At 36.4% G+C, this 27,711-nt stretch overlaps 1 protein-coding gene across 8 annotated transcripts in view; it reads right to left on the bottom strand.

Annotated features, from left to right (window-relative positions):
- The window catches only part of UNC13C (unc-13 homolog C), a 591,291-nt gene extending 564,546 nt beyond the window's left edge, over window positions 1–26,745 (bottom strand). Inside the window, exons 1-6 of one of the 8 annotated variants that reach the window (XM_032417734.1) lie at window positions 26,086–26,745; window positions 22,828–22,902; window positions 15,196–15,290; window positions 8,417–8,516; window positions 5,027–5,147; window positions 3,512–3,583 (exon numbers count right to left, since the gene is read on the bottom strand). The gene's annotated coding sequence lies outside the window, so the exon portion shown is untranslated. Of the gene's footprint in view, window positions 1–3,511; window positions 3,584–5,026; window positions 5,148–8,416; window positions 8,517–10,353; window positions 10,372–12,920; window positions 12,941–15,195; window positions 15,291–22,827; window positions 22,903–26,085 lie in introns of those variants that run through there. The other 7 variants (XM_032417733.1, XM_032417741.1, XM_032417735.1 and 4 more) reach the window with 7 other exon arrangements.
- Between the last annotated feature and the right edge of the window lie 966 nt (window positions 26,746–27,711).

Genomic DNA, 27,711 nt, shown 5'->3' with positions numbered 1-27,711 from the left:
AAGCAAGGGCAAAAATGAACTATTGGGACTTCATTAAGATAAGAAGCTTTTGTACAGCAAAAGAAACAGTCAACAAAACCAAAAGACAACCGACAGAATGGGAGAAGATATTTGCAAATGACATATCAGATAAAGGGCTAGTATCCAAAATCTATAAAGAATTTCTTGGGCGCCTGGGTGGCTCAGTTGGTTAAGCGACTGCCTTCGGCTCAGGTCATGATCCTGGAGTCCCTGGATCGAGTCCCGCATTGGGCTCCCTGCTCGGCAGGGAGTCTGCTTCTCCCTCTGACCCTCCCCCCTCTCATGTGCTTGCTCTCTCATTCTCTCTCTCTCAAATAAATAAATACAAAAATCTTTAAAAAAAAAAAAGAATTTCTTAAACTCAACACCCAAAGAACAAATGATCCAATCAAGAAATGGGCAGAAGACATGAACAGACATTTTTCCAAAGAAGCCATCCAAACGGCCAACAGACACATGAAAAAGTGCTCAGCATCGCTTGGCATCAGGGAAATCCAAATCAAAACCTCAACGAGATACCACCTCACACCAGTCAGAATGGCTAAAATTAACAAGTCAGGAAATGACAGATGTTGGTGAGGTTGTGGAGAAAGGGGAACCCTCCTACACTGTTAGTGGGAATGCAAGCTGGTGCAGCCACTCTGGAAAACAGTATGGAGGTTCCTCAAAAAGTTGAAAATAGAGCTACCCTATGACCCAGCAATTGCACTACTGGGTATTTACCCCAAAGATACAAATGTAGGGATCTGAAGGGGTACATGCACCCCGATGTTTATAGCAGCAATGTTCACAATAGCCAAACTGTGGAAAGAGCCAAGATGTCCATCGACAGATGAATGGATAAAGAAGATGTGGTGTGTATACACACACACACACACACACACACACACACACACACACAATGGAATATTATGCAGCCATCAAAAGGAATGAAATCTTGCCATTTGCAACAACGTGGCTGGAACTGGAGGGTATTATGCTGAGCGAAATAAGTCAATCAGAGAAAGACATGTATCAGATGACCTCACTGATATGAGGAATTCTTAATCTCAGGAAACAAACTGAGGGTTGCTGGAGTGGTGGGAGGTGGGAGAGATGGGGTGGCTGGGTGATAGACATTTGGAAGGGTATGTGCTATGGTGAGCACTGTGAATTGTGTAAGACTGTTGAATCACAGACCTGTACCTCTGAAACAAATAATACATTATATGTTAAAAAAAAAGAAGAAGAAGAAGATAGCAGGAAGGGAAAAATGGAGGGGGGGAAATTGGAGGGGGAAATGAACCATGAGAGACTATGGACTCTGAGAAATAAACTGAGGGTTCTGGGGGGGGGATGGGTTAGCCTGGTGATGGGCATTAAAGAGGGCATGTACTGAATGGAGCACTGGGTGTTATATGCAAATAATGAATCATGGAACACTACCTCAAAAACTAATGATGTATGGTCATTAACATAACTTAATAAAAATATATATAGGTAAAAAAATAATAATTAAAAAAAAGGAATACAATGGATTAGTAATTAGTGACCATTTCAGACTGATTTCTATCTGGCCAATAAGCATATGGAATTTGTTCTACAGCATTAATTATCAGAAAAATGCAAATTAAAAAACAAAATGAGATGCCATTTTATAGAGACAAAAGTGGCTCAAATTTAAAAAGACCAGAATAAATGCTTTTACCTCCTCAGGCTACTGCACCTTCCACCAAAGTCTTCCAAAGCATAGAGTAGACCTGTAGTCTCTACTTCCTCATGAGTCCATTCATCTTCAACTTCTTGCTATCTGATTCCAGCCCCATAACTCTACTAAAATTCCTCTTCTATTGGGCATGAGTAATGTTTGTATAAAATGTAAATCTTCTACAACTATTTTCTGCATCTGAAGCCATTAACCACTTGGCCTTTCTTTAAATCATTCTATATACCTACATGACACCATGGCCTACTGGAGTCTCTCTCTGGACACAGTTATTTTGACCAGAGTCATCACATGATAAAAACTGGGCCAATCAGGGCCTCTCTTGGGAATCAGGAGTTGGAACATGGAGTTTGTCAGATCTTTTCAGTCATTTCAACAAGGAAGTGACATAAAGTTGTGACCTGAGCAGTCAACTTTTGAACTTTGTAAAAAATGAGCAGTGAAGACTTGTTTTCAGAAAAACAAAAGAATCCAGTAATGAGAGAACATATGGCCACAAAAGGAGGAAATGTCTTTGTTTCTGACTGTTCTCTAAGCCTAAGTCTGGGGCCATTATGAGTTTTGTCTAAGGTATGATGAGATATCAGTTTCAATAAGTGTTCTCCTTTACAAAGAAACCTTAACAAGGTCCCTCACTGGCTTCTCTTTCTCTTTTCAGATTTTTATTCCTTTTTCTTCTAACTACCAAATTAATATATCTGCTTCTAGCTTCTTCTTTTGCATTAATTCCTAGTTATGTGGTGGTCAGTTTGGTCTGAATGACCATTAACATCTCAAATTCAATATTTTTCAAATCATCTTTATTCATAAACTATATTATCTAAATTTCTCATACAGTACTAATTAACAAAATAAACATTCTCCTAGTTATACAGACTGGAACTTCAGGACTTTTAATTCCTCTCTTTTATTTTCCCAAACTTCTAGCCAGTTCTAAATTTTATGGTCCTTAACTTTATAATTTCTGTCATTCCCTATACCTCCTTTCCACATTCCAGAGCCAGCATCCTGGTCAGGCCCTTGTCAGTGTCCACTTTAGGTCAATAGCTTCTTTTAGAAAACAAAAATTCACAAAAACTTAAGCATTTTTTTGTAGGTCCTAATATATTCCAGTCATTATACTATACACATTAAAAAACATAAATTCACTTAATCCTCACCAGAGACTTTTACACTTGGCTATTGATAGGACTTCCTAGCTGTTCTCACCTCACCAATTATGCATAACTCTAGATGCATCCTTGTTCTGTAGTAAAAGTGAGAATTTTAAATTTTAATAAATGTTGTACAACATGGCAACAGACCAAAACTTAGATGCTTTCATAATTAGTATCCTTGTTTCTTTCCCCTTTGGAGTATTAGATGCAGTGCAATTCTCTTCACACAATGGAACTTCATTTGATTCTAACTCTTGGGTGAAAGTCAATTACTTATGCTTCAAAGCATGCAAGCAAAATGGGTGTGGCACTTGTAAGTAAAATTAAAATTAGTTTCCCACTAAACAGACCTGTAATTTCCTTTTCCTGTATCACAAGGTGCTTTTAAGAAAAGCCATAAAGAAATTATTTCAAAATTCCTAAGAGCAAGACATGTTTTAGCTTTTTCAGCAAAGATAGAGCATGTCCCATATAATAATAGATAATACATGCCACCAATAAAGAACTCAAAATATCAAGGCAGTTCTTTAAAAATGTCTTATACTTTTTTATTATGGATTACTAAATTATACATGTAAAGTCTCTTCAGGTTAAAACTAAAACATGCTTAGCATCAGCCAGGTCTTACCTCAAACAGCATCTGGGAATAAATAATCACAACGAAAGCAGCTGGTAACTTGATCTATGGCAAGTCTAGATGCTGGTGTAGATCGAAATAAGAAAATAGAAAGAAATTAAAAAGGCAATACAAAAATACATCTCTGATAACAACAGGAGTTAAAATATACAATGTCTATCTATTCAAATTCAGGTTTTCCAAAGCCCCCTCTCACAAAGGAAGGTAAGCCCTTCCACCCTCCCAGAAAACCACCTTAAGATTCAAGCTCTGATTGTACCTGTGCTTGTCTGTTCCCCCTGACTCAGTCCCTATCCTTCATTTAGGCTTTGATGACAACTAGAAAGCAAAGACCTAGAAGAATGCTATGTTAAATTAGAGAGACTCTCTTTGATACCCAGGAACCACAATGTGCTATTTTTTTAAAACATTTTAGAAACATAAATGAAAAAATAACTTAAAAAATAATCAGTGAGAAAACCTTTCAAGTAAACTTCTATGCCTTCAGCGAAAGAAGGACATTAAAAAAAAAAAAAAAGGTATCCAGAGAACGTACACTCCCTGTGTACCTTTGAAATTAAAATCAATGTAATCTCAGTCATAATATTTACACTCCGGCCTCCCATCTGACTCTATTTTCAGAACTAATGAAAAGATAAGTGTGGCAGAATTGTGGTGTACCACAGAGATACCCCCTTCAGGACGGAATCACTCATTCTTTCAACTGCCAAGAGTATTGTGTTCATTGCCAAAGGCATGTGATTAAGTCACTCTCTGAAAATGGCCCATGGCCAAGGGTTTATTGCCTCTCTTCTAGGGTAACCCATAGCCAATGACTAATTGATGTGAGTGTTCAAATACGTAGCCCCTATGCCGTACTGCAGGGGCCGTGCCATTATCAGAGCTTCCTGTAAGATCAGCTAAAGCCTCTGTCACAAATATATTGCAATTCAGCTTCTCCCTCTACCAAATCTGAAAGGAGATTATGTATGTATGTATGTATGTATATACATGTATGTATGTATGTGTGTATACACACACACACACATACATACATGTATATACATACATATATACATATCTTTCATAGTCTATTTCCCAGGGTCATTCCCATAGTCATTCCCAGGGAATGAAAGTTGGTACCAAGGAAGCACTGAGGAAGTGATTCTAAACTGGCATATTTTATCTGGATTTTTCTTTGTTAGACTGGCAATGAGAACCTAATTACTAATGCTATATGGAAAACTGATAGCCTGTGGTGTACTGAAGCAATGCAATTGTTAAAATATTTACCAGTGGTAGACTGAGGTGTGATACCAGTAGAAGGAAATGAACTCGTGTGTGCAATATCTCAAGGTATTTGAGAGGCTGCAAAGAGGAGGCAATTACCACTATGGAATAGAATAGCAGGTGTTGGGGCCTCCGGATGCAGTGAAGAAAGATAAAGGCTAAACGTGATTAATCACCAATTTAAGGCTAAGTGTAAATACAATGGATGTTCATGTCACCAGATAAATAAATTCTTACCTCTTGCAGCAGATGCAGAAAAAGCTGAGCACCAGGCCCAGGAATAAATCATAAGAATGGCAGAGCTCCAAAGAAGGTTTAATTCTCAACTTAGGCAGGTTGGCTATTCCAAGGTCAGGGCCTAAATTGGGGAAAAAAATGGGACTGTGAGTCATGAGACGGGGACATCTGGATTAATTCACTTGAAACTCTTGAATCTTCATATTCCCCTGAACTCTCTGAGACTGCAAAGGTGGCCCACTCCCTATTAGCAGCTAGTATTCTATCCTTGTTTGAAGACAATGCAGAGGTCTCTAACCTGCAGGAAAATCTGTGCATTCTTCATAAAGACCTACCACAAACACTTTCATGAGCTTTCAGATCAATAATTAGGGTAAAGTCATGACATAATCCAGCTGAGTAAATGTGGGGTCTGTTAAGAGAGGAAAGAGACTACATGTTGAAGAAACTGTAGGACCTCACCAACATATATGCACTCATATGTACTCAGGAATTGAGAGAGTACTTATTAACTGGAATCTGTCAGTACTGGATCAATGTGGAGGTGTAGGAAGTTAAATAGGAAAGAATGTATTGCTATGGAAGCATTCTCCTATGATACTGAATTTATCACCTGGCAGGGACCACAGAAGACAGTATAACACAGAACTATAGTGGTTCTTGTAAACTTGGAAAAAATTATAGTCGGCACTAAGTAGAAATAATATGGCAAATAGTAGAGGAAGGGATCATAAGTCTCAGAGAAGTGCATGTTCTAGAGTGGCTATACTACATAAAGTAAAAAAAACTCATCAGCCAAAAATGTTCCATGGGAGGACACATCATTTATTTTTTTTTTTTATGTTATGTTAATCATCATACATTACATCATTAGTTTTTGAAGTAGTGTTCCATGATTCATTGCTTGCGTATAACACCCAGTGATCTATGCAGAACGTGCCCTCTTTAATACCCAACCCCAGGCTAACCCATCCTCCCACCCCCTCCCCTCTAGAACCCTCAGTTTGTTTTTCAGAGTCCATTGTCTCTCATGGTTCAGGACACATCATTTAACAATAAGTTTCTCAGTGGCATCACTGAACATCTCAGTGGTAGCTACCCTCTATAGGCTGGGAATGTTACAGAACTAGGCTCTTAAAACAATAGCAATGATAGGATCACAGAACAAATGAAGTTAGGTAGTAGCATTTAACTATCAGAAAACACAGTAGGTACAATTATCATAATAAGCTGCAATGTTGGAATGGCAGCCATGAGGCAACTTAGAGCTAAAGAAATTGTTAGAATGCAGTTTCTAGAGGTAAAAATAGATGCACACTCCTCCATAGATAATGTTTAATTTAGAAAAGCCAAAGAAACCATGGCTAGTTGATCAGGAGATTGAGGACAACCTTGCCAATAAAAAGATAAATCTCCTACACAGTTTCTGGACCTGAACCAATACTCAAATCCAGAACCTATTGACTGAAGGAGAGGCCAGGTCTCAATGAGGTTTGGACCTCAGTACACCATAACAAATGAATATGATAATAATTCCCACAGACCTTCACCAAGGTACCTACTTGTATAATCATATTCTAAGGAAGAGATTATCCAAATATTCTGAGGACTGTGAGACATAAGTCTGAGTTGACACTGATACTAAGTGACCTGAACACCATTATAACTTTCTTTTAGAGTAGGGGCATATAAGAACAGATATTAAATGTAGTCCTAGCTCAGATATGACTCTCAATGATCCACTGAGTCTGTGGACTCACCCACCGATGATTTTTTTCAGTCTTTAAATGTGTAATTGGAATGAATATATGTGGTAGTTGGCAGAACCTCCACATTGGTTCCTTGGCCTGTGGGATAAGAGATATAATGGAGAAGGCCAAGAAAGTAAATAAAAAACATTATCACACTCTAGGGAATGAAGAGATCAGTACTACACATAAAGATTTAAGTGATGCAGGGTCATGGTCTCCATCATATTCATATTAATTCATCTCCTTTAGTTTACCAGATTTGTCCCTACAAAAGCCACATAGATCCTAGAAGATGAAAGTGGACTACCATAAACTCAACAAAGTAGTCACCCCAATTGCAGTTGGTTCACAGATGTGATATCTTTGCTAGAGCAGATTAACATAGCCTCAGATACAAGGTATATGGTCATTGAACTGGCAAATTTACTCTTTTCTATACTATCAGGAAAATAGTTCAGAAGTGGATCACATTCAAGTGGGACAGACAAGAATATATAATCTTGCCCAGGAACTATGTTAATTCTCCCACTGGGACCTAGACCATCTGAGTAGTCAGAAGAACATTTGACCACCACATTGATATCCTGTTAATTGGATCCAGTGAGTAAAAGTTGGCAGGAAGGTGAACAAGAAGAACTTGATAAGACATATGAGCTCTAGAGGAAAATTAATCCTATGATGATTCAGAATTCCACAACAGTGTAGTTTTTTCAGACTAAGTGGTCTAGAGCATACCCGGATATCCTCTCCAAAATAAAAAATAAGTCATTGTCTCAAAATGTAGTAGCCTCTGCGGGTTCTGGAAGTAACATAAACCATACTTGGGAATATTCCTATAGCCCATATACTGGTAATATCAAAGGTTGACAGAATATTCCTATAGCCCATATACTGGTAATATCAAAGGTTGACATGGTTCACACACTATGGACAGAGACATCTGTGGTAAAAAAAAAAAAAAGTCGCTTCGTGGAATTATGGTCAAACTCAATAGGAGAATCACAATATTGACTCCCTGATTCTGGAGAAAGTTCATGCCATCTGCAGTGGAGACCTATGCACTATTCAAAAAAATATTTCCCAATCTGCAACTGGGCCCAAATACATGCAGAGCACTTGAATATGTGGCATCAACTGACCATGCTGTTAGAACTATTTATCATGAGCTTAGTTCTGTTTGACTCACCAAATCCTAAGGTTGGATGGACCCAATAGCAATTCACTATAAAATGGAAATGGTATACCTGGCATTATCAGGCATGAACAGTGTCACAGGGCACAAGTAAGCTGCACGAATGTGCAGTATAGATCTTTGTCATCCACTACTATTGCACCAATGCCTCTTCCTCAGAGTACGTGTGTGTGTGGGTGGGTGTGTGTGTGTATGCATGTGCACATGTGTACATGCACATGCACACATACACACATATCCTTATTGGAAGATATCCCATAAGGACAACTAAGGGAAGAAGAAAACAATCTGAGCTTAGTGTATGGATGAGTTGTCTCAGCATGTGGGGGTCTCAATATGTGGGAAGTCCATGAAAATGGACTACTGCTACATAGTCCCACTTAATATGGCACTGAGTGACGGCAGTGAAGGAAATCCTCCCAATGGGCAGAATTTGAGGTAGGTTACCTGATCATCCACTTTGTGTGGAAAGAGAAGTGGCCCATGATAAGAATATATGTGGACTCATGAGCAATGGTGAATATCACTTGGATAATTTCTCAGGAGCCTGCAAAAAGAAAAATTGGAATATCAAAGTCAAAAAGAGCCAGGAAAGAAGCATGCAGATAGATTTAAGGAAAAGGACACAAAATGTGAAAACTGTTGTTTTGCACATTGATGCCCACCAGAAAGCATCTGCCATGAAAGAAGCAATAAATAACCAAGTAAATAAAGAGAAATAATCTACCTGATAAAGATTTCAAAGCACTGGTAATAAAAAATGTTTGCCAAACTGGGGAGCAGAATGGATGAACACAGTAAAAACTTCAACAAAGACATACAAAATACAAGAAAATACCAAACAGAATTCACAGAGCTGAAGAATAATGACTGTACTTAAAAACACACTAGAAGGGTTCTGGAGTAGATTAGATGAAAGAGAAGAAAGGATAAGTCAGCTTAAAGATGGCACAGTGGAACTCACACAATCAATGCAGAAAAAAGAAAAAAAAAAGAATGAAAAAAAGTGAAGATAGTTTAAGAAACTTATAAAACATCAAATAGACTAACATTCTCATTATATGGCTCCCAGAGGAAGAGAGAGCAAAAAGGGTAGAAATCTTATTTGAAGAAATATTGGTTGAAAACTTCCCTAACCTGGGGAAAAAAATAGACACCCAGATCCAGAAAGCCCAGAGAGTTGCAAATGAGAGAAAACAGAGGCACAGAACATGACACATTATAATTAACATGTCAAAAGTTAAAGACAAGGAGAGATTATTAAAAGCAGCAAGAGGGGGAAAAAAATCTTGTTATATATGAAGAAAGTCCCAAAAGACCATCAGCAGAATTTTCAGCAGAAACTTTGCAGGCTAGAAGAGAGAAGCACACTATATTTGAAGGGCCAAAAGGGAAAGAAGGAAAAAAAAAAAGCCCTGCCAACTAAGAATACTCTATTCAGCGAGATTATCATTCAGAATTAAAAGGGAAATAAAGTGTTCCAGACAAACAAAAGCTAAAGGAATTCATCACATTAAACTGGCCTTAATAGAAGTGTTAAAGGGACTTCTTTAAGCAAAAGAAATGGCACTAATTAATGACAAGAAAACATACAAAAGTAAAAATCTCACTGGTAAAGATAAATTTATGGTAAAGGTAGTGAATTAATCATTTATAAAGCTAGTATGAAGGTTAAGAGATAAAAGTAATAAAATTAACTAAAACTACAATGATTAGTTAGGGGATACATAAAAAAAAAGATACTGAATGTGACATCAAAAACGTAAGTCATGGGAAGGGGATTAAAAATGGAGAGTTTTGGAATGAGTTCAAACTCAAGTTGCAGTCAACTCAAAATCACCTATTATACATATAGGATGTTATATTTGAACCTCAAGGTAACCACAAGGCAAAAACCTATAGTAGATTCACAACAGAAAATGAGAAAGGAATCTAACATAACACTAAAGAAAATCATCAAACTTCAAGAGAAGAAAAAAGGAACAGAGAGAAACTACAAAAACAGCCAGAAAACAATTAACACAATGACAATAAGTACAAACCTATCAATTATTACTTTAAATGTAAATGGACTAAATTCTCCAAGCAAAAGACAGAATGGTTGAATGGATTTTTTTTAAAAAGTTCATTTATATGCTGCCTACAGAGACTCGCTTCAGATATAAGAACATACACAGACTGAAAGTGAAGAGATAGAAAAAGATATTCCATGCTAATAGAAATGAAAAGAAATCTGGTGTAGCTATACTTGTATTAGACAAAATAGTATTTAAAACAAAGATTGTAGTAAGAGACAAAGATGGGCATTAGGCATTACAGAATTATAAAAAAGTCAAACCAACAAGAAGATGCAACATTTGTAAATATATATGGCATAAAAATACCTAACATAAAACACCCAACATAGGGGTGCCTGGGTGGCTCAGTCGTTAAGCGCCTGCCTTCAGCTCAGGTCATGATCCCAGGGTCCCCTGATCATCGGGCTCTCTCCCACTCCCTCTGCCTGCCGCTTCCCCTGCTTGTGCTCTCTCTCTTTCTCTCTCTCTCTCTCTGTGTCAAATAAATAAAAATAAAAATCTTTAAAAAAAAACACCCAACATAAAAACACCTAAATATATAAAGCAAATATCAACAGACCTAAAGAGAGACAATGATAGCAATACAGTAACAGTAGGGGACATTAACACCCCATTTACATCAATGGATAGATCATCCAGACAAAAAGCAATAAAGAAATATTGGCCTTAAACAACACATTAGATGAGATAGACATAATAGATATGTACAGAAGATTTCCTCCAAAAGCAGCAGAATACATGTTCTTCTCAAGTGCCCATGAAATATTCTCTAGGATAGATCACATATTAAGAAACAAAACAAGTTTCAATAAATTTAAGAAGACTGAAATCATATCAAGCATCTTTCCTGGCCATAAAGGTACAAAGTTTGAAATCAGTTACAGGAAGAAACCTGGAAATAGCACAAATATGTGGATGTTAAACAGCATGCTATTTAACAACCCATTGAGTCAATAAAGAAATCAAAGGGAAAAAATTTTAAAAATACCTAGAGACAAATTAAAATGGAAATAAAACATACCAAAATCTATGGAATGCAACAAAAAATGGTCTAAGAGGTAAGGTCATAACAGTACAGGCCTACCCCCCCCCAAAAAAAAAGAAGAAGAAAAATCTCAAATAAACAATCTAACTTTACACCTAAGGGAACTAGAAAAACCAAAAAAAGCCCACAGTTAGTAGAAGGAAATAAATAATGAAGATCAGAGTAGAAATAAATAAAATAAAACACAATAGAAAAGATCAATAAAACTAAGAACTGGTTCTTTGAAAAGATAAGCAAAATTGACAAACCTTTAGCTAGTCTCACCAAGAAAAAAAAAGGGCTCAAAAAAATAAAATAATAAAATCAGAAATGAAAGAGAAGTTACAAGTGATACCACAGAAATGCAAAGGATCATTTAAGAGACGATCAACAATTATATGCCAAAAAATTGGACAATCTAGAAGAAATACATAAATTCTTACAATCATATAATATTCTAAGATAATCAGGAAGAAATAAAAAGTTTGAATAGACCAATACTAGTAAGGAGACTGAACGGCTTTACTGGTGAATTCTACCGAATACTTTAATATCTATCCTTCCCAAAATTCCAAAAAATTGGAGGGAACATGTTCAAACTCATTTTACAAGGCCAGCATTACTCTAATATCAAAAGCAGACAAGGATATCACACACTCATAAAAAATTACAGGACGACATCCCTGATGAACATAGATGCAAAAATCTCAACAAAATATTAGCAAACTGAATTCACCAATACATTAAAAGGATCACATACTATGACCAAGTGAGATTTATTCTAGGGATGCAAGGATGATTCAACATCTGCAAATCAATCAACATGATATACCATATTAACAAAATGAAGGATAAAAATTATATGATCGTCTCAGTAGATGTATAAAATGCATTTGACAAAATTCCACATCCATTCATGGTAACAATTCTCAACAAAGTGTAGATGGAATATACCTCAACATAATAACAATGATAACAGGAACAAGACAATGATGCCCACTTTCCCCACTTTTATTCAACATAGTATTGGAAGTCCTTGCCAGAGCAATTAGGCAAGGGAAAAAAAAGTATCCAAATTGAAAACAAAGAAATAAAACTGTCACTTTGTGAATGACATTATTTTATATAAAGAAAACCCTGAGGACGCCACACACACACACACACACACACACATAAAACTGTTAGCATAAATAAATTCAGTAAAGTGGCAGGGTACAAAATCAATATACAAAAATCATTTGTGTATCTATACACTAGCAACAAACTATTAGAAAGAGAAATTAAGAAAACAATCTCATTTATAATTGCATCAAAAAGAATAAACTACCTAGGAATAAACAACCAAAGAGGTGAAAGACATGTACCCTGAAAACTGAAAGTCACTGATGAAAGAATTGAAGAAGACACAAATAAATAGAAAGATATTCCATGTTCATGGCTTGGAATAATTAATGTAACTAAAATGTCTATATTATCCAAAGAAATATACAGATTTAATGCAATCCCTATCAAAATTCCAATGGCATTTTTCATAGAGCTATCCTAAAATTTGTATAGAACCACAAAAGACCCAAATAGTCAAAGAAATCTTGACAAAAATACAGAGCTGCAGGCATCATGATCTCTGATTTAAACTATATTACAAAGCAAGAGTAATCAAGACAATATAAAATCAGACACATAGATCAATGAAACAGACCAGAGAGCCCAGAAATAAGCCCACACATATATGATCAACTAGTTTACAACAAAAAAGGCAAAAACATACAGTGGTAAAAGGATGGTCTCTTCAATAAATGGTGCTGAGAAAACTGGACAGCCACATATAAAAGATTGAAACCAGGGGCACCTGGGTGGCTCAGTTGGTTAAGCAATTGCCTTTGGCTCAGATCATGATCCCAGCGTCCTGGGATAGAGTCCTGCATCGGGCTCCCTGCTCAGGGGGAGCCTGCTTCTCCCTCTCCAACTCCCCCTGCTTGTGCACTTGCTCAGTCTCCCTCTCTCTGTCAAATAAATAAATAAAATATTTTTTTAAAAAGATTGAAACTATACCACTATCTTATACCATACATAAAAATTAATTCAAAATGATTAAAGACTTGAATGTAAGGCCTGAAGCCATAAAACACCCTAGAAGAAAACATGGGTGGTAACTTACTTGACATTGGTCTTGGTGATGAATATTTGGATTTGACAACAAAAGTAAAGGCAACAAAAGCAAAAATAAACAAGTGGGAATACATCAAATTAAAATGCTTCTGCACAGCAAAGGAAACCATCAAGAAAATGAAAAGACAACCTACTGAATGGGAGAATATATTTGCCAAACATATATCTGATAAAAGAATAATATCGAAACTATATAAAAAACTCATAAAACTCTATAGCAAAAATACCAATTTAATTACCTCACACTTGTTAGAATGGCTACCATCAAAAAGACAACAAAAAACAAATGCTGGTGAGGATGTGGAAAAAAGAGGACCATAGCACACTGTTGGTAGGAATGTAAACTGGTGTAGCCACTGTGGAAAACAGTATGGAGGATACTCAAAAAATTAACAGTAGAACTACCATATGGTCCAACATACTCACTTCTGAGTACTTACCCAAAAATAAAAAATAAAAGAAACACTAATTAAAAAAATATGTACCCCTATCTTTATCACATTATTTATAATAGCCAAGATGTGGAAATAAGCTAAGTGTCTACCAATGGATGAATGGCTAAAGATGCGTGTATGCACACAATGTAATATGACTCAGCCATAAGAAAAAAATGAAATCTTGCCATTTGCAACAACACGGATGGACCTTGGGGGGATTATTCTAAGTGAAATAGGTCAGACAGACAAAGACAAATACTATATGATTTCACTTTTATGTGGAATCTAAAAACCAAAACAAATGAATGAACAAAACCGAACTCATAGATACAAAAAAAACCAAATTGGTGGTTCCCAGAAGGGAGTGGGGTTGGGAGGATGAGCACAACAGGTGAAAGGGGTCAGGAAGTTCAAACTTCCAGTTATAAATCAAAGGTTTCCTAGCATCTAATGATGCTCTCAGCTAGTTGCTCTGAGACTTGTAGCTGAGGGGCAGAGAAATGCTTAACCCTTATAAAACAAAGTTTGTGAAGTAAATAAATTTTGTTCCCCAAAACCCGACCTGTTCTCTGTTCATCTTTTCTGTTCCACCTAAGGATTCCTTTCTCTGCCTCAGGTGTCCAATTACTCAGGTCTTACCTTACCTACCACAACTTTCAGGAAAGAACCTGATGGCTGTAGATGTTAATAACTAGTGCAGCCTAACTTATTTACTTTTCTGGGATATTTGGAAGAATGTTAGAGTACCCGTTAAAGCATCAGTATTCTGGGGGGGGGGCAGAAAAATAGAGTTATTTTTGTTATTTCCAAACGTGAGAACTTCTTGGCCCTGAAATCTTACCAAATAAACAAAAACTTCTTTCCTACTTCTAACACACCTAGCTTATTTTTCTTTAAACTATTTTTTTCATTCTCTATAGGTTCAAACTTTACTAGTAGTAAAAATTAAATCCACTTACACAATAAATGAAACTGCAAAGAAAATGTATAATGTTTGGAAGGGAGTATGAGGTAGGAAGAATGTTTACATCTACTGCTACTCAAACTTTTTAAAAAATAAAAGATTTAAAAATTTTATCATATAACACTTAGGTATGATTCTACTATGTCCTTTATACACAGATATGAATAAGCCAATTGAAGCTAGAATTGTGTCACCAGTTTTTTGGCCAGCAGAGAGCAAGACAGTCCCCTACACTCCTGTTCTGCATTCAATCTTCCTAATCATTTGCTGCATTCTCTTGAAAGTGTTGTAATCGTTTATTCTTTATTTATGGTCTCTCTTTCATAGATGATCTTGTGGATACGTGGGATAATTATTTGCATGTTTGAAATAATTTGAAGAGTTCCAAATAAGTAAGGGAATGAGACACAAAACATGTGTGTTTTAATAGGGAGAAGAATCTACACACACACACACACACACACACATACACACACACACACACACGTACTCCAGGATGGGAAATTCGGTTAAAGTGAGGAAACAGATACTTATAGGTTTCATGGCTTATTTACCTTTTGGGCAAGCTGGCCTATTCTCCCTTTACGAGCTCTCCCCCATGGAAGTAACTTTACCTCATTATCCTGCTTAGGGATAATAGACAGGATCACTGAAAGAAATGGGAATATAATCAGACTTTTCAGCCCAATTCTTCCTCTGATTTCCATATAATGTCAGTGCCACAACTGAGATGCAGGCCTATTGCAGTGTTACATGTCAGCACCTAGGAGAGGGCTTTTTAACTGTGGAAGACAGAATGATCATGTTGTCCACTGTTTTAAAAAAAAAAATTCAATTATGAATCAGTATAAGCAAGTTTACATTCAAAAAATAAGTAACTCAATGGAGTGATACTTGCTTTACAAAGTATCTAGCAAGTTTTCCAGAAAATAAAAAGCCAGTTCTCTAGAGAATTTAACATTGCTATTAGCCTGCAGATATTTTGGAAACACAGATGGTGTATAAATTAAGAAATACCTGAACACATAATCAGAAGTAATCTTCCCTCTGGTTTGTATTTGGCTGTGTTTGTAATAGCAAAGCAAAAAAAAAAAAAAAAAAAAAAAACCAAAACAGGTTCTACATGGCATAGTAAGCAAAACACAAGATCCTATATTAGCCAAAGAAGAAACCTATAGATTTAATGGCATAAGGAATCACAGTTTTAATTTAAGACCTTTGCCCTGCCTTGGTGTCTTTAGGAATTGTTTGGACTAATGTTTTATTTCTTTGTCTTTTCTATTTTTATCTCTGAATCTTCTACGAGGCTGTTATTTCAGGCAGAAACCAAGAGAGATGGCTTAATATTTTTTTAACAATTAAGCAGTACTTATTAATCAGAATTTGTTGACAGTTTTCCAAGATTGTAATTGAGGTTACATAACCTTGCCTTCACTGATAAATGCAAATTGAGCCATAGTGTTCAGCTGAGAAATATCTGATCATAATTTGGAGGGATGTATTTATTTAACATCCAGAATATTGAACCATGTGCTGACATTAGAGAAACAGCTCAATTTACTCTGTAATGTTCTCCTTTACACCAAGCATGTTATGTTTCTATGTTTTCTCTCCCTAGTAAGGCTGTAAGCCTCACCTTTGAAAGACAGTTCTGTGTAACCCTGGTACCTCCACAGTGATCTACACAGACTAGGTTACTAGTGAATTTGAAGTGAAAGATATATTCAGGAGGAATTTAACTAGCTATACATTTGAATTTGAATTTAAAAACTTTAAAAAATACTGACAGTATGGATGTATCAATATTTCATTCATTTACTCAATAATATTTATTGAGCATCAGGTAGGTGTGACTTATACTAGGTTTGGGGGATACAATGGTGAGCAAACAGCAATAGTTTCTGCCCTCTGTAAGATCAATAGAAACAGAGAAAGTTATTTAAACAAGCAATTTCAATAAATAATAGTATTTTCCTTCCAATTATTTCCATCAAAAAGTGACTCCTTGATGCATACCCTATAAAATTCAGACCTACCAACAGCCCTCCTCCTCACTATATATTCTCTGCTCTCCCAAGACATGTCTTTACCTCTTTGCTTAAAGAGAATGTACTTTCATTTCCTCTTCCCCAGACCATCACTGTTGCAATGTGGAATATTATAATTCATTCCTTCCATTTATAGTTCATATTTAGCCCACATTCACATTCACTACTTTGGCAACCCCCCCTTAATCCACTTCTTATATAATAATTTGTGTTCATGTTTCCCTCTCCCAATAGATACAAGAGCTTTTGATGGCAGGTGTCCTTTTTTATTCTTTTCCTCATTCTTTCTATAGAGCCTAGCCAAGTCCCCAAAGGCTTCTTAAATGTCAACAAAAACAGCTTCCTGCTCTCCACTCACAACTTTATTTCCTTTTGCCCCACAAGGATTCCCTCTGCCTGGAATATTCTCTCTGACCAATCATCATAGTCTCTACCATTCTGTCTTCTTCAAAATACCAATAAAAACTCTTTTAAGCATTATATTTTGTTATTAATAATGCCAAACACAGGAATTTGTTGTATTGTATCCATCAGAATCATTTTAATTTGCCAGGTTTTTTTTTTCTCTTCAACTAATATATGTAAGCATTCCACCAGTTTGGCAGTGAGAACAATGGCACATCTCTTGCTCTCACAGAACTCACAATCTAGTGAAGAATAGAAAAGAAGACAGGTACAGGCACTACCAGTTAAGACCAGACTAGATGGTGAGGGAGATGGGCATCAGGAAAGCCAAACCCTTTGGCCTCTGCACAGGCAACCACACATTAAAGCCACACAGACACATCTTGTCTAAAATTGAACTTGCTTCGCTTCTCCTGCAAAAGCTGCTTACAGCTCTGTAATTAACCCAGAAGGAATCCCCTAGACTCCAAATGTTTTATAGCTTGTCTAATTAGGACAAAGGCAGCAGCTCCAGAAGCAGGATATATACCTCCCAGTCAGAATGGTACAGGAGATGTTCCTCAGGCAGCCTAAGGCATACAGCAAGAACAGAAAATATAAACACAGTCATTTTGGCATGCTGGGATTTCTGAAACATGAATTTTGCAGACATGTTTCAAATCCAAGCTTGATTTTCTCCTATTGTTTGTGACATTTGGCCCCACCTTATGTAGCCATTTGCTGAGGCTTCAGGACCTTCAGATGAATTTCAGTAGTGATCTAAATAAAATGTAATTAATATAAACCTGCTAATATTCAGAAATACTAAAAATGTACTGCTTTCATGCATAGAGCTGATATTCAAGTTTCCCTCCAGTAGAATTCTGGCTTTGAATTGCTTTTCTGGGAAGAGAGAGGGATTTTGCATAACATTAATTCCTTTTCCATTCCTCTTTAGACCAAGTGTTTTCCTCTTACAGTATGATGTGTTAGGAGCCAGTCTGTGATCCTGGTACAGAATATTTCCCTTATCACTAATAATCAATCCATATAAGAGTTAACTTACTTTCCAAAAGTTATTTCTACTATGTCTCAAAACAAATTAGAATTCTAATTACCCAGCCACCTCTCATCATTAACATTGTGTTATTTAAATACGAAATGCCTACTTATCCTAAATATCTACTTACCAAATAATTAGAAAATATTAAATAAAGATCAATTATGCTAAGCATAACATAATATTTTATAACGTGAGAAGTGCTAAGGGGAAGCCTTGGAAATCTTCCAAGCCATCATAATGAAAATATAACATTGTACGGTATTGCAGACATAAGATGACATCTTAATCTTTAAGTAGTATCATCACCTACAAATATCTACTACATTTATTCTTGTTCCAAAGTTACTGGCACAAATTAGTTAATTGTTCACTGATGTTTTAATTCTTCATAAATAAGAATTCACAGTATCTCTCCATGAGATTTCAAATCGCTTGGTTTTTTCATTCATTAATATTTACAGACATATAGTAACAAATTTATTTGCATAAAAATATGAACAGGCTTTACTTTTTGGTCCATTTCCAACTGGTATTAAGTAGTACAGTAAATTGTCTTCTACGAGTTTCAGGTAGCCAAACTAAGAGACTGAGTTCACAGTAAAAATGGAGACAATATGTGGATTAACTGAGAAATAGTTGAAAAAACAGACATCCAGAAACTGTAACTACTGTGATATGTATCTTCTTGGTGCTCCTATAATTTTTTTTAAAAAACCCTATCTAGAGTTTATAATTCTAATCTAACATTTGAAATTTGTTTCACATCTTGTGAACTTTATCAAATTTTCTGCATTCTAAGAAACATTTTCATTCTCGTGGAAGGAAGCTCTATATTCCAAACACAACAATCAGCAAATAGTATCTTTCAGTATCTTTCAAACAATCAGCAAATAGTATCTGAAGTGCAGGCAAATGGAACCAACTAAGAGAAATTCATCAAGGCTTATAGTGTCAAGTACATTAAGAGAAAGTTAACAAGGAACACTAGAACTCACAAAGAACACTTACAAAGCTAGGCTCAAGTTTTCTTTCAATTGGTTCTAGAGTTCACCATACTTTGCCTCTAATAGGCAGCCTCTTTCCTTACCATCATTACTGAGAAATTTAAAGATTTCAAGTTCAACCAAGGAATGAAGGCAGATTTTTGCTCAGACTCCTCGTACACTGTTTTCTGGGAAATTTTCCTCCAAAATGAAATACTGCAAATGAAAACACCTGTCTATAATTAACCATATTGCCTCCTATGTCAGAATTAACAGACGCTCTAAGAATTCCTTTTGAAAACTTAGAAAACACCTTTGGAAACTCCCTGGATTTCATTCCATAATCGTGGCCATTGCTGAATCCTTTGGAAACTAGAACCAGAAAGCAGGAACCAGGATGATAAAAACCAATAAAGTGGACACAAGTTGGATGTGTTGCAGTGGTAAGTAGGGGAGTCACAGACCACATTCTAGATTATCAGGGAAGATTTAGATCAAAGGGAGGGAGGATATGGGACCCAGAGCTCACGAGGGAAGTATTGTTACTGGAAACACCAAAGAACAGGAAGACGTACACCAGACCAAACTGACATGGATCTATAATGTGACATGGTTCTGACCTAGGTAAAGTCAGGCAGGCATCTCCCCTGTTATTAATTATTCACCTTTCACCTCTCTTGAAGCTACACTTCTTCCTTTTAGTGGTTCTGTTCATGAGCTACATGGGCACTAGATCCTGACATTTGCTGTAGTGCTACTGAGAGCCTCCTGAAGAATGAGAATAAATCAGGGGTCCCTGGTCATACTTTAATCTCTCTGCTTGTTCCCAGAAGCATTCTGCAGTGGCAGACCCTTCACAAAACCCCTATCAGCCGTAATACTGAAAGTCATTAAGATTTGCTGCTTCATAATTCTATGAAAAACACACATAAGAATATTGGAATTTCAAGGCCTTTGATTTCATCAAAAATAGGGTGTTCAAAGCTATTCCAATTTGTTCTAAATGTAGTTGCTAAGGTAATTACTGTCTTAGGTCACAGTAGAGGCTTATGTTTTTCCTTCTGACATTTTTTATTTTTGTTATTTCTTACTTTGTATACTAGTCTCTCTCCTTCCCTTACTAGTATCTCCTCTAATAACTAATAATATTAGAGAGTTCACATTAAATATAAAAATAAACAGATTTACTGAGCACTCGCCTTCTATACATAAAGTAGTGATGAATATGAACATAACTATAATTAATGATAGCTAGTATTCTTTAGGCACTTTATATTATTTTATTTAATTCTCACAAAAACTCTTTGAAGCAATGCTCTTCATGGTACCATTATTTTCTGATTGAGAAGTTAAGACGCAGAAATTTTGAGTAACTTGCCAAAGTTTACTCAGATCATGTACTTAATTGGTTTATAGAATTGCTAAAACATTTTTTAACATTATGTGGAATAATAAATGTCTAAACTGTAGGTCGAGACCAAAAGAGAAATCTCATAGGAAAGCATATGATGCATTAACAAATGAATTCTGCAAATAATTCAGTACTATAGAATTGTATAAAATTTCAGTATTTGGAAACTGTGAGTAATCTGTTTAATCAGGCCAGAGACTGGGTAAGGAACTGAAAGAAAGTAAAGCTGGAAAGGCAGTCTGGAATCTGGTTGTAAAAAGAGTTGTTTTTTTCTTTTTCACCCTAAGTAGTTTAAGATCTTATATACAATGTGGTGTCCTTTAAAGTTCTTGAACAGAGAGTGACATGTGCCATGATCAAGGCATTTTTTAGGACAAAGAATCTGGCAGTAGTATGCAGAACGGATGCTCGGAGGAGAGGCTCATAAAGATAGAACAATTGTAAGATCGAAGTAGTATTTTACTCATAAAGAGATAAGAACTTGAACTAAGGTGGCACAATAGGAGGAGGAAAGAAGGCATGGCTGGAAATGATGTATCAAAGAGAAAACAAGATTTGGTAATTGAATATGGGTCATGAAGAAGAACAAGGCAGTACAAATAAATGACAAGATTTGAGCCTGGGAGACAGGAAATCAGGAAAAGAAGCACTTTTGAGGAAACTAGAAGAAGGTTTGAATCTCTTCACTTTGGTGAGACATAGAATGGAAATCCCCTTAATGAGGTATTATAGGCCACTAAAGAAATTCAGTTCATCAGAACAAAGAATAGACAGAGGATCAAAAGAATGCCCCTACTCAAGGCTAAATAGAGGAAAACAGCAACTGAGGTATGCATTTATTGTAATTTTTTGTATTTATTTATCAAGCTTTATTTATGTCTTATTTATTATATAAAAAAAAAAAAGATGTTCTTCACCTACTGTCCAGTAACATTGTGATGATTTATTGGGTAATTTAGCATGATCTTCTAATCCTATCAATCACTTTTCAAGAAGTAACTAGAATTAAATTTTAATTTTTACATATTGGAAGTTAATCTACATATTTGGTCTCTTGTCCATCAACCTTCTTTGAAATTAAAAAGGAAATGAGAGAGCCCTGCCATCCCTTCTAGGATGTTCTTACAAGTGTGTTCATCCAGAGGGAAAGACAGCTGAAAGGAGAGAAAACAAATTCACTCAAATGACTGAGTATACACATAGACTTTAATTTTAAAAACTCTCAGAAAAATTGTTTTACAAATGACTCTAATAAAGTGAGCAGCTAAGTACCTGAATACCATTTGTTTCTTGTAATGAAATGACAGCACTTCAACATCTATCAAAGTTGCAGCAAATATTTTATGACTCACAACTAACTATAGGGCTGTATACAAAATATGCAGTTTCATGGAAATGATTAACCAATACTTATCATTGCCCCATTATGTGAAGGAAAACAAGCTGACAAATTTTCTAAGAGTCCTAAAAGGATTAACACTGCTTCTTCAGTTTCTCAGGCAGGAACTGAGATTTATAAACCTCTAGCCTCGGATGTAATGTATGGGGATTAACATAACAATAAAAAAATAAAATAAATATAAACCTCTAGCCTCGGAAGAACAAACCAGAATCAAGTAATTCTATAGCTACCTTTCAGAAAGAGTCAACTCCATGGAGTCTGAATTATGTAGATTTTATAGAATTTCTGAGTCTGCGAACTGAGTCTTCATGAGCATCAAAGTCTTTTACAGATGAGAAAACCAATGCTTAGAAAACGACAGCCCCAGTTTACCCAGTCAGTTGGAAAATGAACCAGGATTCGACTAACTATAGTATTTTCTACTAGAAAGCCAAAAGCATGGGACTCTGGTTGGAATGCACGCATTAATTCTTTATTTTTAACTGATTGGCAATTTTTACTAAATGGTTCTAATGAAGCAATTGTTTAGGTTTTTTTCTTTAAATCTGTTTTAGCTATGTGCCACTTAACAATGACATGATTTAAAACATGGACATTCTTTCTCCAGTGTTTCTAGAATCAGACCAACAGCGTCCCCACTCAGAAACACACCTCAGTGATTTTGCCCAAGTCATCAGTTCTTCCATCTCTATCTGAAAGCTACTCTTTTGCTTTTTTTTTTTTTTCCTTAGTTTTAACGTGCCTAGAAAAGCTACTTCTGGAGTACCTTATTTCAACATATGAAACACATGAAGCAACATATTTTCATTCAAAATATTTTTTTTTGTCTATCAAGAAGACATATTGCACTTAGATTCTCAAAAGCCAGAATGCTCAGAAAAAAAGTATATTTTACCTTGAACATAGGACTTGGACCAAGGGAGACTGGCTGTTGAGAATAGAGACAGGCTGAAGGGGAAGTTGTAAAAGTCTAAGGGAGACAAGAAAATGTTTTAGAGGAAAACATATCTTCTCTGATCACTTTTTAAAACTACTTTGAAAACCTTGAGTATTATTCATAATTTTGAGTTTATAGCTTGATAACCAGTATTTATTTCTGCAAAATACTTTAACTCAGTATGCAGGAAAAATAATATAAAATATTTCCCCCATCAAGATTATAATATTTCCTATACGCTGAGGCTGAACTATAGAATGAGGATATGCAAGAGATAGGAAACATTTATGCCTCTTGGATCACAACCATTTTCACAAGAGAAGGAGAAATGATTCAGTGTGTTTTCATTTCTACTTCTCTTCTGGAGGACTTTTGATCTAGAGGTTAGAAGACCACCTGTCCTCCTAACTATGCCTTCGAATACTACAAGTGGAACAAACACTGCTGAGGCATCCATTATCTCTCCATCTTCTGCATGCTCAAAAGCTATAAACTGAGAGGGCTATTAATAAATACTCCCCCTTTTTAAGCTGGAAGGAAACTGGAGCTTAGCCACATAAGCACAGAACACTTAAGATCCAGAAGGATTTGTAATGATAAAAATTACAACAAATGATGCAAATTTAATTTCTTGACTTAGCAATTATTGCTTGAGTGGTATTATCTTAAAGGTATTATCAAATAAGTTGATATTACATATAAACCATAAGTCAGTTAGAAAGTGGCTTTTTATCTGTAAGAGTGTGTTAGAAACAAACTTGGTTTGTATTTAAAATTCCAAAAATTTCCAGGTGAAAAGCAGGCATATTTTTCTCAGGTGGGAACATAATCTCCATGTTTCAAAAATTCTGGGGGAAGTCCTTCCATAGTAAAGACTATGGGTGGGATGGAAAGAATGAAGAACAGAAGCTGATGGTATTAAAACCAGAAGACAATGTACAGGTGGCATAATGTCTCAGGAAACTTATGGTAGGGACTTCACATTGCATTAGCTGAATAGGTCAATAGAACTGAAAGTGCATGGAGCATTGGGAAAGATATTATCATACCAAAAGTTTACTGATATTCAAAATCACAGATTTGCCCCATATCAGCAAAGACATGAATGACATTCCATTCTCAAGTGATCCTTACACACACACACACACACTTTGAATAATTTGTCTTTGAAAGGGGAATCACCACAGTCGTCCTCTGTTTACAATGATCCGTGGGCTCTTAAATAAGTAGGTCTGGGTACCACATACTTCACTGCTTCATATTTAAAGACTAGCAACCACAGAAAGATGTTAGATGGCCAAGGAAGGGAAACGGTTTACATTGTTAACAATAAGCACATGGTAAGTGAATTCTCTAGGCTTATCCTACATGTTTACCTCACATTTTACGTAGCACATGGTGATGACAATTTCTGGAAGAACTTTCCAAAAATCTCTATAATGGAAGCCTGACAACAATCATGCTAGGAAATAAGCCCATACCTGCTTATTCACCTTCAAATCCAAGTTCACAATTCTATTGAAGTTACACTCTTCACAGAATTCCATTGTGGTCTGAACAGGCAACTTTGATTATAAGAGTTTCAAATAGTCTTTTAAACTATCTCAGCTCAGTTTATTCATTAGTTTGAAAATTGACCATTTAATGGATTCGGTAAAATACTGTAGCGTCATTGCTACAGTATTTCATTTACAGATATTGTAACACTTTTCATATAAGATGTCAACATAAAAGAAATGCACAATTTTTTCCACACCCTACTAATGAATGTAAACTCAACTTTTTGCCCACCTTCCAAATCACTTCTCGCCCAGGAATTGCCTATAGTTACTTACCATATTTTGATATTGTTGTTATTATAATAATGTGTGGAATTTTGACACACCTGATTTACCCACTTTTTTTTTTTTTTTTTTTTTTTTTGTATGGCCCAATTTAGTTCTCTGGATCGTTAACATTTGGCAAAAATGAGGTTTTGGTTTTAAAGGAGCAGGATAGTGATTTACTTAACAGTATGCATAAATTACAATTTAAATTTCATTTACTTCTACTCCATTTGGACTCTTAAATCATAAGAAAATAGTACCAACAATAATTTAAAGTCAGGTTCTAGAGCTTTAGCATTAACTCTTTGTATTAACACTTAAAAACCTATATTTTGATATATACAGAAATGTAGGAAACTTTCTCATTCTCTTATTTCTCCCCTCCAGTAAAGCTCATTGAATTTAAATACATGTATGTTTTATTTATTGCCAGTTGTACCCACTTTTGAAAATAATGTATTGAATTGTAAAAGACAGCAAGATTTTTAAAAGCATATTTACTATTCATTCAAAAATGAGATAAACTTATATTCTTAGCTTTTTAAAGAAATGCAGAGTATTTCCAAAAGCTCATTTTTATATGTGTTATCCACCCACCTCTTTCCTTTTTCTCTTTAAAGCCTAATAAGGAAAATTGACTTTAAGCTTTGTCATTTCAGCCTAAGGTACTAAAGGCAGCCAACATTACTATTGTTGCCATATCTGTCTTTCTTTTTATTATACAAGTATATCGATGATGTAATTGCAGAAGTTAGGGTTTACTCGAGCTGTTGGAGCAAAAAGATTTTTTTAGACTGCCTCCTTCAGCACCATAGAACAATTGTAAAACAGAACCAAGTACATGATTTAAGCAATTCATCTCCTAAACGCAAATCTGCAGGATCTTCATCTTGAAGGACTGATCAAGAGCTGGAAATGCAGAACCACTAGTAAAGCTCAATTTGCTCCAGACTGATGCTGAGCTGGAAAAACACTTGAGTGACATAGTGCTAGTCTATGGCATTTTGGCTTTTAACCCCTTCTTAGAAGCCCTCAACTTTTCTGTTTGGCTCTAATTTTGCCCCCAAAGCCGAAGGGATTAGGAAATACTCCAGCCTTTTACCCCAGCCTTGGTTGTCCGTGAGCCGATATCCCCCTGAAAGTTGAGTGGAAACTAAGCAATCATTCATCATTCTGCATTTAAAATAAAGCAGTGATTGAGAAGTCCATCATCCTACATAGAGCCACCCATATTAGAGACACCGAAGAGCTGAACATTTACAAAGGCATCTACTACACCAGGAGAACCCCCATGGTTGTGATTCAAAGTGCAAACAGAAAGAAACAAGAAAATACAGACACAAAATCACATGCAGATGAGGCAGCCGCATACAGGGAAAAGAGAACATACCTGAGGAATTCTCCTTTTTAAAAAAAAGGTACACACCAGCTGGGCTGTTTCTCCCCTCCTTTTGGAGTGTGTGTGTTTTCCTTTCAGGTATACCACTTGGAATCCTGTTTCCAGTCTCCTTTCCTTTATTCAGCCACAAATAGTTATAGCGGGAGAGGAGGCTGCATCCCAGCGATCCGACTCAAGTGCAATCAGGCATGCCTTTGGTCTACAACGGTGTCTGTTCTTGTCAATTCTATCGTGCTCCCCAGGCAGCAGCCTCCAAAGCAATTTTACAACTTAGCTGCTGGCGTGAAACTGCCTTTCACTCTCCTCATTGCCAAATTCCTTCGGCAGCTCATTTCTCATCCCTGTCTCTAAGAAAGCAAAATGGGTTGTCTCCCGTGCGTTGACGAGCGCCAAGGTTCATCAACAATTGAGGGCGAGGAGCGTCGCGGCTGAGTGCGTGCAGGGAACTTCACACAGCGCGGGCCACGGCGGCGGCTGCTTTGGGGAATGCAGCACAGACACTGCGATCCCCCAGCCTCCTCTGCCCAGAGCGCCTCGGCTCCCTCTGCTGCCACCCCTGCTGCTGCACAGAGCAGCTCCTCCAGGCTGAGCCACACAGCCCCTGCTCACGGGAGATGCACCGCGGCCGCTGCCAGGTGTGGCCGGCGTCACCACCGCACTGACAACTAACTGTGGGACGCAGCTTCATCGCTGAGGAAAACGCCTGGATGCCCGAGCCCCTCAGCCTAATTTTTTTTCTTTATCTCGGAGTGATGACCTGGGAGACAATTGTACAGCCAGTGTCGCCAGCTGTGTGTGCAACCTCTTTGATAACATGGATAATTTAATAATTACTGGTTTGGATGTAGCTGGCTGTGCTTGGAATCATGAAAAGTACACTGCACACAGTACAATTCCCAAATAGCCACTGAGAAGCAGCTAACAGGACCCCTTTTATTTGGAGAGAGGAGATGCTGGTATCTCATCCCAGATAGTTTTCTTCTTTGTAATGTGTGGAAAGCCATTTGTAGGTGATTCTTGAAAAACAATTTGAATTAAAGACACATACACAAATCAAAGTGGGAAATGCTGGAAAACTTATTGTGATACAAAGGTTTTGCTTCTCACTTAGAAATAACTGTCTTTCCATTTGATGTTAATGTACTAAAGATCTGGCTAGGAGTCGGATGGGCTTGCTTCCCTTTTTAGTTTTGTTGAGTCGAGGAGGTGGAGGGAGTAACAGCTCCCACTTTCCATCAATAAAGCATTTTCTATCCTCTAACCCTCCTGTTGAAACAAACAAAAAAAAATACTCTTAAAATATAGCTTAAAGTAGCTCAAGTCCTGGAATAATTTATAGATTTTAGGCTGCATCTGGTCTGTTGGCTTTCTTCTATCTACTTTTCCTTGTCTTTTAGAAAATAGATGGATGTTTCCAGGACTGAAGAAGAGTCAACTATTATTAGTTGAGATCGAACAGTGGAAGAAACATATACATAGATTTGTGTGGCATTTTTCAGTACATGTAAGGATGAATATGCCTTGACCAACTTTAGAATTGACTCTACCTTACCTAAACATTTAATATATAAGCTGACAGCAAAATGAACAGCTAAGCCTGATAGAGCATTTTTGGCA

The sequence above is a fragment of the Phoca vitulina genome, unplaced genomic scaffold, assembly GCF_004348235.1.
Source record: "Phoca vitulina isolate PV1807 unplaced genomic scaffold, GSC_HSeal_1.0 scaffold20, whole genome shotgun sequence".
Lineage (NCBI taxonomy): Eukaryota > Metazoa > Chordata > Mammalia > Carnivora > Phocidae > Phoca > Phoca vitulina.
The sequence above is the reverse complement of the archived record's forward strand: the minus strand, read 5'-3'. Positions and strand labels throughout refer to the sequence as shown.